The 12,585-nt window shown below is 41.9% G+C and overlaps 1 protein-coding gene across 1 annotated transcript in view; it reads left to right on the plus strand.

Annotated features, from left to right (window-relative positions):
- Positions 1-12,585, plus strand: part of FOXO1 (forkhead box O1) — a 104,151-nt gene that overhangs the window by 68,929 nt on the left and 22,637 nt on the right. The gene's annotated exons all lie outside the window — the stretch shown is intronic.

The following is a 12,585-nucleotide window of genomic DNA, read 5'->3' on the forward strand; positions in this document are numbered from 1 at the left end:
CATCTCAGATCTTGATTTCAGAATTGTGAGTTCAAGCCCCAGGTGGGCATGGCCTACTAAAAAAAAGTTAAGCAATGAGAGTGGAATTGGGGGGGGAGGGGAACCCAGGATTTGAGGGTAGCTTTTTTGAGGTGCATTTATGCAGACACCTGAAATGGAGAGGTCTTCATTTGAATCTTTCAAATTTTGCACCATATACATACATTTTATCCTGACAAATAAATACACATTAAAAAAATTCATTTATTAGAGAGCAAGAGAGCAGTGCAGAAGGGCGGGGAGGGGGAGAGAATCTTAAGCCGACTCCACATTGAGTGCAGTGCCTGATGCGGGGTTTGATCCCATGACCCTGAGATCGTGACCTAAACCGAAACCAAGAGTCAGTTGCTTAACTGACTGCACTACTCAGGTGCCTCATCACAAATAAAAGAACATACTGTATCTCTCTCGATTACCATATGTCATTCTGTTAGGATTCTGTGTCCTGATAAAGTCTTTGAGCCCAAAGTTGAGAAGAGTCACTGCTTTGTACTAATTTCAGTTGTTTAGAATTTTGTATTGAAAGTTTCAGTGAAATGGAGTATTTTTGCTATCAGTTGCTGAAAAACAACATATTCTGAAACTTAGCAGTTTAAAATAACACAGAGTCATTATTTCAGTTTTTGTGGGGTCAGGAATCCAGGGTCTAACTAAGGTGAGTGCCTGGAGGGGAGGAGATGACACAGGGCTTGACTATCAGGAGGAGATCCTTTGGGCCTCATAGATGCTGTCCAATGTGGACAGTGGTGTCTCTTAGTAGTGACTCTGTATCTCTTCAGGTTGGCCTTGAGAGCTACATTTATTCTGCTCCCTAAGGAGGGAAATGAAACTATTTCCTGACTTTTTCATCCAGTTTTCCAATCAAATGTTGCATACTTCACAAGAAAATAAGGGTTGGCAAAAAGAATAGTGGTAAATTTACAAAGTGACTGGCCTTTAATGGTTTTACACTCTCTCTCTTCATAGGCCCATTGGGGGTTTCCTCTGTCAGCTTCCACTCTAATTTCTTTCCTTTCCAGCACCTGGTTGGCCTGCTGGGAAAAGAAAGGCACTGGACTTCCTGTTCTGGGCCTTGGATGCCTTGCACACTAATTTACTAGTTATTCCCTCTGCTCCTGGCAGTCTCAGGAACTTCAGTTGCCCAGAATTGCCCAGTTTGACTGAAGCTCCTAGCCAGTGATGGTTTTTTCCTTTTGTGGGGCTTGCCTTCTTCAGGAGTTGCTATCTAGACCATGCCTGGACCTAGTTATGGTGCTACGTGTGTCTGGAAGGTGGGAGCCACTAGGAAACATCTTATATCACTGCCATCTTTCAGTAGCAAGGTACCATCTTCCCCTCTTCCCAATTGTGCGCTCCTTCTTGGATTTCTCAGGGCTTGCCCTTCCTCCTTACTGGTTGGCAGAAGGGCCTCTTTATTTCTTACTTTGTTTACAGAGCAGAAATGTTGAACTTTGGTGAACTTCTTGTCCTTTCTGCTTGAGACTGCTAGTCTTCTTGGCCTCCACTCATCCTACAGCCATCAGTCATGTTACATACCTCCAGAGGTGTTGCAAGAACCTATGCATCATGTGGTTTGCAATACCTACTACTACTACCACCTTAAAAATCAGAAAGTAATGAAAGGAAGAGAATCATAGACATTAGGTAGAAGAGGATTTTGTTGGCCACTATATAAAGTGAAATGTTAAATGAAAAATTGTCATGTGCCTGGTGAAACGTTTAGTTAAATTAAGTCCAACCCCTTCCCCGAGCAATTTGATTTTCTTGAAAAAGGCTGCACAGAAGGTGTCAGTACAGGTCCTGGGTATGTTGCTTAAACTGGGATGGCATTTCAGTGTATCTCCACTTCCTCATCGCATTTCTACTCCCAGCAAGTCTGAGCCATCGTAGCACATTCTGGACTTTGAGACTGCTGGATGACCTATGCTGTGGAGATGGAAAGCTAACTTTTATCTGTTGCATTTTCTGGGTTTGTGCTATGTTTGGTTCATCTTTAGAGGTCACTCGTTCTGGATTTGAGTGGACACATTTCAGCTCTTACTGGGCTACCACTGGGAATAGTTCCTATCTATCCTGTAGGGTATTCTTAGGTCCCTTCTTCTGTTTCCTCAGATTGGGTGGGATTACTAAAGTGGGTCCTGCTTTTTTAGATTCACAGACTTTTACAAGAGTTGAAGTGTCTTTGGAGGCCATCCATTTCCTCGAGGGAAACTGAGGCTATGCTCAAGGTTGCCAGGCTGGTTAGTGACACCAGGCGGAGCAGGATTTCTTAGCTACCAGCTCAGTAGGCTCTCCTACCTGTGGTGCTTCTTCCCAACTGTGTGCCTTGAAAGCAAGGTGTAGGCATTCTCTGTTTTCATTCTGCAGCCTCAACAGATGAACACTTCTCTAAAACCTGAGTCAAACTCTAGAAGGAGTGAGCCTTTGGATAATGGGCATTTTGGAAAGAAAGCTATTTTAGGAACAGTAACTGCCAGGAGTCATTATGTAAGAAGGGACCCAAGAGTCTCAGTAAGGAGAGGATTTCCCTGTTTGTGGCATTTAAGTCATGGTGTAAATTCCTCTCATGGTGTTCTGTTTGCATCATTTGGCTTAGATGTTGTTAGATGTTACTAGCCTAATCCAATTCCTTGTTTTGCGGAAAATAGGTTTTTTGTTTATCTAAGTGGGTTTCTTTTTGTCAGTGTGCTGGAATAGTCATTCTTGGACCAAAATGATGGGTTTTGAATCACTCTGTTGTGTTTTCAGGCATGCCTTAGGGGTTGTAAGATGATACTGCTGTTACTGGGAAGAGTTGGATAAGGGCCACAAACACTCCGGGAGATAGAGAGAAGTTGCCATAGGACAAAATTGCAGACTTCTGCTAAAACTTCTTGATTGCAAATTATGGCAAGAGAGTAAGACTTTTGTAGCTCTTCAGATTCCTAGTACTTAGGTCTTCATGTTGCCATTTCCAAGCACCCCTCAAACACCTGCTGCTTTGGGCCTTGTGCAGTCATGCTCTAGTGACCAGCCCCGGAAGTCTGACAACTCTTCCTGTATGGCCTCCTGCCAGTTCCAAACAGCTGAGCTCCCAGCACATGGGAACAATGGGCCCCCCCCCCCCCAAGACTCTCCTGCTATTGACATTCAGAAGCACATTTCCCCTTCTGAACTTCTAGACAGTTACTGGGGTGGCTTTGAAATGTGTTCTGAAACGAATAAACTCAAAGGATTCTGTTAAGCTATTCTGCTTTATTTAGGAGGCAGCAGCATTCATTATTTGACTTATGTTAGTGGTTAATTAACCAAACCAGAACATGTTTCCTTTTTACAAATTGAATGCTGAAAGAGTAACAAAGACCAAATATTTTACAACACAGATCCTTGAATTTGCTGTGAAATAACTATATTGTATTTTGCAGTAACTTCCGGTTTGAGTGACAAATACTAGTTCTATTATTAGCAAGTTTCGAATTTTAGTAAATTGAAATGGAAATGAAAGTTGTTTCTAAAAATAATGCTGTGTTTATGTGAGTTTTTCTTTTTCTTTCTCTTTTTTTCCCTTTGAAAATTCCATGTCATTAGTGAGGAAAGGCCTTGATTGGGGAGAAAATGTGAATTTCATACCAATCTCTGAGAATTGGTGGATTGAATTGTTCATGAGAATAGTTGGAAGTGTATAAGGTTTCTTTTAATGTTGAACACTCTTGCAGTCATTGCTTGATGATCTACCTGGACTGTTTTATAGACAGTGTGCATCAGTGGCACTTCTAAGTCACCATCTTCTTGTTGACTCTGTTTATGTTGAGTGTGAGGGACCTACCCTGTTTTCTTTTTCTTTTTTTTTTAAAGATTTTATTTATTTATTCATAGAGACAGAGAGAGAGGCAGAGACACAGGCAGAGGGAGAAGCAGGCATCATACAGAGAGCCTGACGTGGGACTCGATCCAGGGTCTCCAGGATCACGCCCTGGGCTGCAGGCGGCGCTAAACCGCTGCGCCACTGGGGCTGCCCCCTACCCTGTTTTCTACCAAGGAAGCTTCTTCCATAGCTGCTCGTTCTGAAATCTCTAGAGAAAATTTGGTTGAAGACTGCCCTGCTGAGGCTGGTACCTTCTACCAGTAGTGCTTGAGGAGATTAGATGGACAAAGGGGAAATCATACTGTTTCCTAGTCCTTTTTTAGTGGGGATCTTCTTTAGAGTGACTTTTTGGCTTAGAGTAAATCCTGCCCTTAACCCCAGTCTTACACACTCATTCAAATAAAAGAATGAAGATATATTCCGAAGCCTAATGGTTTTTTTTTTTTTTTTTTTTTTTTTTTTTTTTTTTTGGTAGGGACTTTGGGATTCTGGGAACATTTGTTTGGCGATTGTGGAGGGTTTAACACCCTCATTTTCTTCCTTTCCTTTCCTTTTTCCTTTTTCCTTTCCTTCACCCTCATTTTCATTAGCTAACTCAGTGGAAACTGAAAGGTTGGCAGGGAATTTAGTTTCACTTGTTTTCACTTGCCTTATTCAGATTCAGGTGAATCGGGCGTGGTAATGAAAGTAGAGCTCTGTTTTCCAGATTCACCTGACCTTGTGAGAAATATAGTTCAAGAAATTATAGCCAGAGCCTGTCCTAGGAATATACTGATCAGTCGGAGAGGAAATGTGGGAGGTTAGCCTACCTTAATCTTCCTTTCTCAGTTTCTTTAGGGTTAAATTAATCTTTATTTAAATGTGGAATTCTTTCTGCCTGAACCCTTAACTTTCTATTAATTGAATTAAATTTGTGAGATTACAGGCTTTCTGTGTACCATAGGAGGTATGGGCATATGGAGCCATAAATGCAGTATTCTGTCTGTATTCTGCTTTATGTAATTTGAAGGTAGTTTGGAGAGCACTGTTATATCCTGAAACAGTTTGTGCATTGGTTCTTTTTTTATGGAAGACCCCGTGGTCCACACAGAGGCAGAGACCAATTTCTATTACTAAACCCCTAGCCATTTTCAAAGGCAGGGAAAGGATACTGTGCATGCCTAAGACAACGATTTATTTATTTACTAAAAGATTTTATTTATTATTCACGAGAGACACAGAGAGAGGGGGCAGAGACACAGGCTGAGGGAAAAACAGGCTCCCTGTAAGGAGCCCGACGTGGGACTCAATCCCAGGACCCCCAGATCATGCCCTGAGCCAAAGGCAGTCTCTCAACTGCTGAGCCACCTGGGCGTCCCAAGACAGCACTTTAAATTGGATGGGTTTCGGGATCCCTGGGTGGCGCAGCGGTTTGGCGCCTGCCTTTGGCTCAGGGCGTGATCCTGGAGACCCAAGATCGAATCCCACATCGGGCTCCCGGTGCATGGAGCCTGCTTCTCCCTCTGCCTATGTCTCTGCTTCTCTCTCTCTCTCTGTGACTATCATAAATAAATAAAAAAAAAAAAACTTAAAAAAAAATAAATTGGATGGGTTTCATAATTAATGTCTCCCTAAGTGAAGACTTCTTTCTAATTGGCCTTTCTAGACCATTTGGTAGAAATTGCAAAGGAACAGGGTAACAATGGCACATGTCAGTGGGCAAGAGCAGATGTGAAAGTGCCAGCTCCTTTGTTTAAAGGTGGCTGTTAAAAAAATAAAATAAAATAAAGGTGGCTGTTTTCTAGTGAGCTGTGCGGTAGGTGTTGAGTGACAGCCTTTGGGAGCATCCTAGTCATCATTATGGTTGGTACCAGTTTCTCCCTCGGTTCTTGGGTTCGTCTTTTAACAAAAATGACTTTTTATTTGACCAAGGTACCCAACCCTGCATCTTCTGATGCAACTTGGATAAATCTTTATTTTTATTTATTTTTTGGATTTGAAGGGGAAGATAAACTATTCCTGTCAGTAACTGGCTTCTCTGGATTTGACCATCCAGTACTGTTGATGCCTGGTGAACTTCTCCTGCTGGTCTCTCTCCTTTTCTTCTGTGCTTTGAGCTTTTCCCAGGCAAAGGAGGTTAGGCAGGTACATGTGCCTTTGGGAAGGAGATGGTGGGAAAATATGGGATAATGAGCCCTTCTGACTTAGGATTCAGCAGTTTAGCACTGTTGCAGTAGGTGGAGTTATTCTTGGAGCCCCCATTTGAGGATTGCTGTGCAGAAACCCATCTGTGCCACTGGTTGCCAACATTTCTGGTACAAATATTGTCATTTGCTCTTGAGGCAATCTGCTATTTCAGTCCTAGATGCAGTTTTGTAATATGCTGGGCAAAATAGTAGAGAAAAAATATCTTAAGTGGTGGTATAATCTTCAGTTTAAAAACACTTCAGCAATGTTTCCAGTAGAGGATTGTTCAGCGTGTCTCCTTTCCTCATTCCTTTGGCTGTAAACATAATCCAAATTTCATTTTTTTCTCACTTGCGTGAGCCATGATTTCCTTGTGCTGCTCCCACCCAAAGGAAAGATGGAGGGAGGGATAGATGAAAGTCTTAAGTGATAGGGCTTTAAATCACACTCTGGAAAGGTTTGATATGCCATGTTCCTTCTGTTGGTAAGAACCTAACTTGCTCAGAAGTTACTTGATTGAAAACTGCCCAGCATGACACTATATGGCCCTTTCTCTTTGTGCATCCTTCCTCGTTCCAGGTGGTAAGAAGCACGTCTGTCCTGTGGGCCACTGAGAGGGAAGACTCATTTGTTGTTTGTGCAGAGTAGGAGCTCCCTGAAGGTTCTGGGACATTTCCAGAAACTTTGGGGTAGCTGTACTACCCTCTGATTGGGCTTTGTCAGTCAGCTTTTCCTAGAGCCAGGAAAGCATGTTCTCTAGGAAGTACTACATTTTTTTTCTCTGTCTTTTCCCCAGCTTGATGCACAATAAGAAATCCACTTTATAGTATGACTCAGTGTACATGTGCACACACGATACAGGAGTTTTACAAAACAGTACTCTACTTGCTCTTTTGTGTGAGATATGCTCAATTTTATTAATTTTACAAAATACTAGCCTCAGTCCTCAAAATTGATTTCACTCCTTTATGGATTGCGATCTAGAGTTTTTGGCCTGAGGGCTTTCCCACACTTACTCTTTAAGACCTTCATGTAACCGCAACAGTGGTGGAGTTAGGGGAGAAGAGGTGGATGCATCCATATATGGAAGACAGGCCCACAAGCATGAAGCGAGGAGGAGGGAGTTCATGATTCGCTTGGGCTGAATTAAGAAACTAGTGCTTCTTTGGGTTAGTTTCAAACATGGAACTAGTTAAAATTATGTACTAAATGAAAGACCTCCAGAAGATGCTTGATGTGATTTGAGCCCTGATGTGACAGACTAGCTAGGATAGTTTTACACTTAGCTGGATATCCTCGTCATTTAGATTTTACATCCAACCCTTGAAAATTGGCAGCTGGTTGGATCCACTCTGCTGGATGGGGTTTCTTGCTCCTTTCTTCTGCATGAACCTGACTCAGGCTCATCTGACCCATGCTCTGCTATCTGCAGAATCTTTGATCCCTTCAAAGACCATTCCACGGTTCATTTCATTAGGGCACATGTGAAGTTCATCTTCACCCGGAGCCAGATGGGATGTTGACAATGTAAAGGAATTTCAGGTGATGTCAGCGTTTGATAAGAAATCATTACCCTTTCTCTGCAAAAGCAGGAGCTGTTGAAGCAGGGGTGGTCAGGCTGCAGTCGTGTTCCTCCCGCCGAGTCCCTGACTGGCCTATTGGTATCTGGAGCAATAATCTTGTAAAGACTCCATTGTGAAGTTAGCTGTGTGTGTGTCCAAGGGAAATAGTAAAGGGGAAAGCGGGGGAGGAAAATTGCAGGAAGTTGAAAGGTGAGGTTGACACGTTCACTAACGACGCTTCTGTTTTTCTTTCTGAAAAACAATGATGATTTAAAAATTGATCTCAGCATGAACTGGCTTTTATCCATAACTTCCATAACTGTAATTATATTTTTAAACATCTTGATCATTTATTAAATAACATTATACTAATAAATAGCTTTTTATTATTTGCCGTTAGTAAACCGAAGTGCCACTAACACAGCATTTCTCAAACTCATCTGAGATACCTATTCTGAGATTTCGTCCTCTTGCTGTTGAATCAGAACCTATATGAAATAACAGTTATTTTCTTAGATTATCAAAACTGAAAGGAATGTTGGTCATTTAGCTAATCCAGCTGTTTCCAAATCTGGTGGGTGTTTTAATACAGGTCCCTGGTCTCACTCTATTCATACCTGTTGAATCCCAGCCCCTGAGCCAAAGGCTTTCGTGTTTTTGTTTTCAACAAGCTTTCTAGAAGATTCTGATCATTGGTTTGGAGTGACAACTACTCATCTGTTCAGACTCCTTCAGGAAAGGAAAATTGTCTTAATGTGCTTGGTTGTTGGACTAGATAATAGCAGAACAAAGAATCCTCTTCTGCTTATCTAATGATTTATTCAAATAATATTTACACCTCAGGTACTGACTAGGTAAGTAGGTGAGTGTGGGCAGTTTCGAGATGAGTGAGCAGGGTCTCTGCCCTTAAGAGTGGATTGTTACTCAGCCTTTCTCAAGGGATGAGTTTGAGGGTGGCAAGAGAATCACTTGGGGAGCCTTTTCAAGCCCCAGCAATCAGCTGGTTTGTTCCTGTGTAATGGGGCCAAGAAAGTACAGGGGCCAGCTCTCCTCCTTCCCTTGCTGGCTGCTAGCCATCCTCTATTTGTCTTTCTCTTAGAACTTTATGAAATATTCTAAACGTCTTGGAAAGCACGGAGGCTAACACAATTAGTACCCACATGACCCCACCCGGTTTTAACAAATGTCACTCATTTTAGGCCTTCTTGCGAAGTCTGCCTCCTGGCCAGGCTGATACATGTCGGTCCATTTACCCTATATAGGAACTTGCATCCCCCACCTAACATTTACTTAAATGTTGTCAGTTAATGTAGGTATCATTCTGCAACTTGATTTTTTTTTAAGTCAACATTATGTTTTTGAAATTTATCCATTGTTGTTACATGACCTGACATGACCGTATACTTAGTAAAATCAGGAAATTGAAGCCAGACAGTTTGAAAACCTTCTTAATGGAAAAAATTCAAGATGATGTGGGTGGGAGAGAGTTTCTGTTAAATTTTTAGTATAGAACATTGTTATTTATGGGAAAATAGTTGATTTGAATTATGCACTATTTTGAATAGCCCACTATGAGCTTAATGAGAATTAATTACATGTTGTATGTGAAGTTAATTGCTTTTATTTACTGTGGGTATAGTTATTGCAGTTTGGTCTAAACAGGTGAAAGTTAAGATTTGTAGCATAAAACAGGAAGCAGATGGGGGCTAATTAAAGTTTTGTTGTTGATAGAAGGATGACTGATCAAGGAGCAGCTGGTTTCCCAATTTAAACACAATTTGTACTGTTGTTTGAGGGCAGCCCTCTGAAAGCTATCGCATCTTTTCAAAGGTGAAGGAATGTGTTTCAGCAACAAGTGGGAAGGCTGCTGTGCTCTATTTTTGTTCACCTTTTTGCCTTCAAGTAGTCTCTCTTCAGTGTCTGTCCAAGGTAAGGAAAGTAGGGGAAGGGATCATAAAACCTGGCTACAATTTTTAGTGGTGCTCTCTCTACTCTGGATACCTGTTAAACCAAACCATGGAAAAGCCTAAATAAATCCTTTTTTGTATTCTCCAAGAAAGCACCCTAGCATTTGATATAATATTGCATTTCTTGTTACTTCTCCCAACACCCCCTCCTAATGGATTTAAAATGTTGCTGCCCAGGCCATAACCCAGGAAGGTCCATGTCTACCTAACTGAAACACTCTGTGTGTGCAGGAGTGCTAAGAGGTGCTATGGAGACTGTTTTAACCTGAAGTGTGATTGTGCCCTGGATGACTTTCACCTTGAAATAACTGCATCTTTTGTTGCTACTGCTAATAATGGTTGGATAAACATTAAGACCCAGTACCCTGGATGTGTTTTCCCTAAAGAACAAATCAGCACTGAGTGCTTTTCGAATTTGTGCAGGGAGGTAACATGAGGTCAGATGAACTTACTACTTTGCCTGTAGTCAGAGCCTAGACATTTGCTTGAAATTTCGTACTTTTGTAAGTAAGTGCTTTGTGTGTGATTATCTGATTTTATTCTTCATAAAAATCTGTTGTAGTGGCAACTATTATTCCCATTTTGCAGATGAGGCGATTGAAGCACGGAGAGGTTAAGTGACACAGCCAAGGTCTAGTATTTGCTAAGTCCCAGGACTGGATTAGACTCCAGGTTCGTCTGATAACAAGCCCATGTTCCTTAACCACTGTACCCTACCAATTTTGTGTCACACTATTGATTTTCCGTTTCCTTCTTAAGGAAAGAACTATTGTTTCCTGAAAAACAAAAATCTTAGGATATGGTTTGTAAACTCCATCTTATTTGATTATGTAAGTGTGTGTGTGTGTGTGTGTGTGTGTGTGTGTGTGTGTATACAGGTTCTGGCACTTGGTAGGAAATCAGTGATATGTTATTTTTATTATTTTTGAATGAATGACTGCCTAAAAGAAGAATAGACATGGTTTTTTGTCTTCCATCCCCACTCCCCACCCCCAAAGGATGTAGCTTTATTCTGATTATAGAAGTTATATATGTTCTTTCTTTTAGCAACAGCAGCAAAAAAGACAACATGCAAAGGTAAACCAGAAAGTGAAAATTCCCATTACAGTCACCATCCAAAGACACCATCATTATATTCACTAAAATATCTTGTAAAAGAAATAATATTTATATTAGTTCCAAATTCTAAAAAAAAAGCATGTACTGGAGGTTTCAGGGACATTATAATTGACATTCATTGTCAAATGTCGTATGCAGATTTTCCAATTGTAGTCGCTATTTTTGCCCAGTCTAGTTCTACACTAGTTCTGCTACTTGCTGTGCTAATGGGAGAGACTGTGTTGCAGGCTCTGTTTCTGTGTCCCCAGAAACTGTCCCTCAGCTCTCATCACAGTAAAGTGTGAGGAGCTGTGTCACAGCCAAAGCGGAAGTGTTTTCCTGACCCACTGAGAAGGCTCAGGATTCTTTGTTTCAGCTGTCTTCTGAGCAAATCAGCCTACTGCTCTCCTCCCATTTCCTCTTCCCCCTCTCTTCTGCTTCCTCTACCTTGTCTGTCTCTTCCCCTCACAAAAGCATTTAGGGAGGTGGAAGAGATGTGGAGATGAAGTAAGAGTGGGCCCATTCTTCTCCCCTGGTAGCTCTGCTTTGTGTATTTTGAAGATACTGTTGTTGACTATTAAGCTATTTGATGTTACGGGGAGGGGCCTGTGCAAGACCTCCTTCCTGCCGAGCAATCTGATCTGGTTGGACAGTCTGTGTCTCCTTCATTCTTTAAAGAGCAAGAGGTGTGGTTCACAGAATACGGGGGCTTTTTTTCCAAGGTAGATTGGGACAGCTGGGTTTTTGGTAGGAAGCTTGGTGCAGCTCTGCAGCTTCAGGTTAATGCCCCCTTTCGCCTCGGGCACAATCCTAAAATCTCACAAATGCATAGTACTTGATTGATGCTTTTTGAAGCAGTAGTATCCATTATGACTCTTTTGTGAAGCAGTCAGGACAGACATTATTTTCTCTGCCTTGTAGACATGAAAAACCCAGACGTACAGGATGTAAAATTTGTCCAAGGTCCTATATACAAATAGACAGAGGTCTTCCTTTTGACCACCATCTTGCTGCCAGGACAGCATTTTCCAAAGTGGGTGCCTCTAAACGTTGGTTTCACAGCATAATCTATCAAGAAGTGTCAGAGAAGTATGTATGTATGTGTGTAGGGGGTATATGTTAAAAACATAAACATGAAACAAAAAGTCTAAGGAAGGGTGTTTTGTTTTTGCTTTGCTTTGTGTATTAACATGAAGGATCCTGTATGTTTTTGTGACAGGTCCCAATTCTATGTTCTCAGTGAGTTCCCTTCACCTTGAGAGGAATCATGGTTGTTTGGAGCACATGCTTAAAATGCTTCACTATGCTCTTAATGTGTTGCTTTCTCCTGGGTTTACTTTGGAGATGTTCCAGGAGACCTCAGTGCTTAGAGGAAAATCTAATCTTTGGAGACCTAGAGGGAAAGTCCAGGGGATGCTGTTACATGGCAGTAGTTGGGGATGATGCTTTTGGGAATAAAGGTTCCCCTGGGAGTGGAGTAGGAGGCTGGCCATGGGGAATCCTTGTCATCATGTCCTTGTCAGTTCAGGAGAAGCTTTATGGAATAGGCTCTTACCCAGAACACAGGAAAGCTCTTAATTGACAGGATCAGCATTCTAGGACCAGTTGTAGGACCAGTTGTCAGTGTTGTCAGGTAAAGGTCCATGAACTGTAACCTGAATGACAGTTGCCCTGATGGGCAAGGATGCACTTAAGAAATTTGGACCCAGGGGATCCCTGGGTGGCTCGGTGGTTTAGTGCCTGCCTTTGGCCCGGGGCGCCATCCTGGCGTCCCGGGATCGAGTCCCACGTCGGGCTCCTGGCATGGAGCCTGCTTCTCCCTCCTCCTGTGTCTCTGCCTCTCTCTCTCGCTCTCTCTCTCATGAATAAATTTTTTAAAAATCTTAAAAAAAAAAAAAAAAAAAAAAAG

This window comes from Canis lupus, chromosome 24 (genome assembly GCF_048164855.1).
Source record: "Canis lupus baileyi chromosome 24, mCanLup2.hap1, whole genome shotgun sequence".
Classification (NCBI taxonomy): domain Eukaryota; kingdom Metazoa; phylum Chordata; class Mammalia; order Carnivora; family Canidae; genus Canis; species Canis lupus.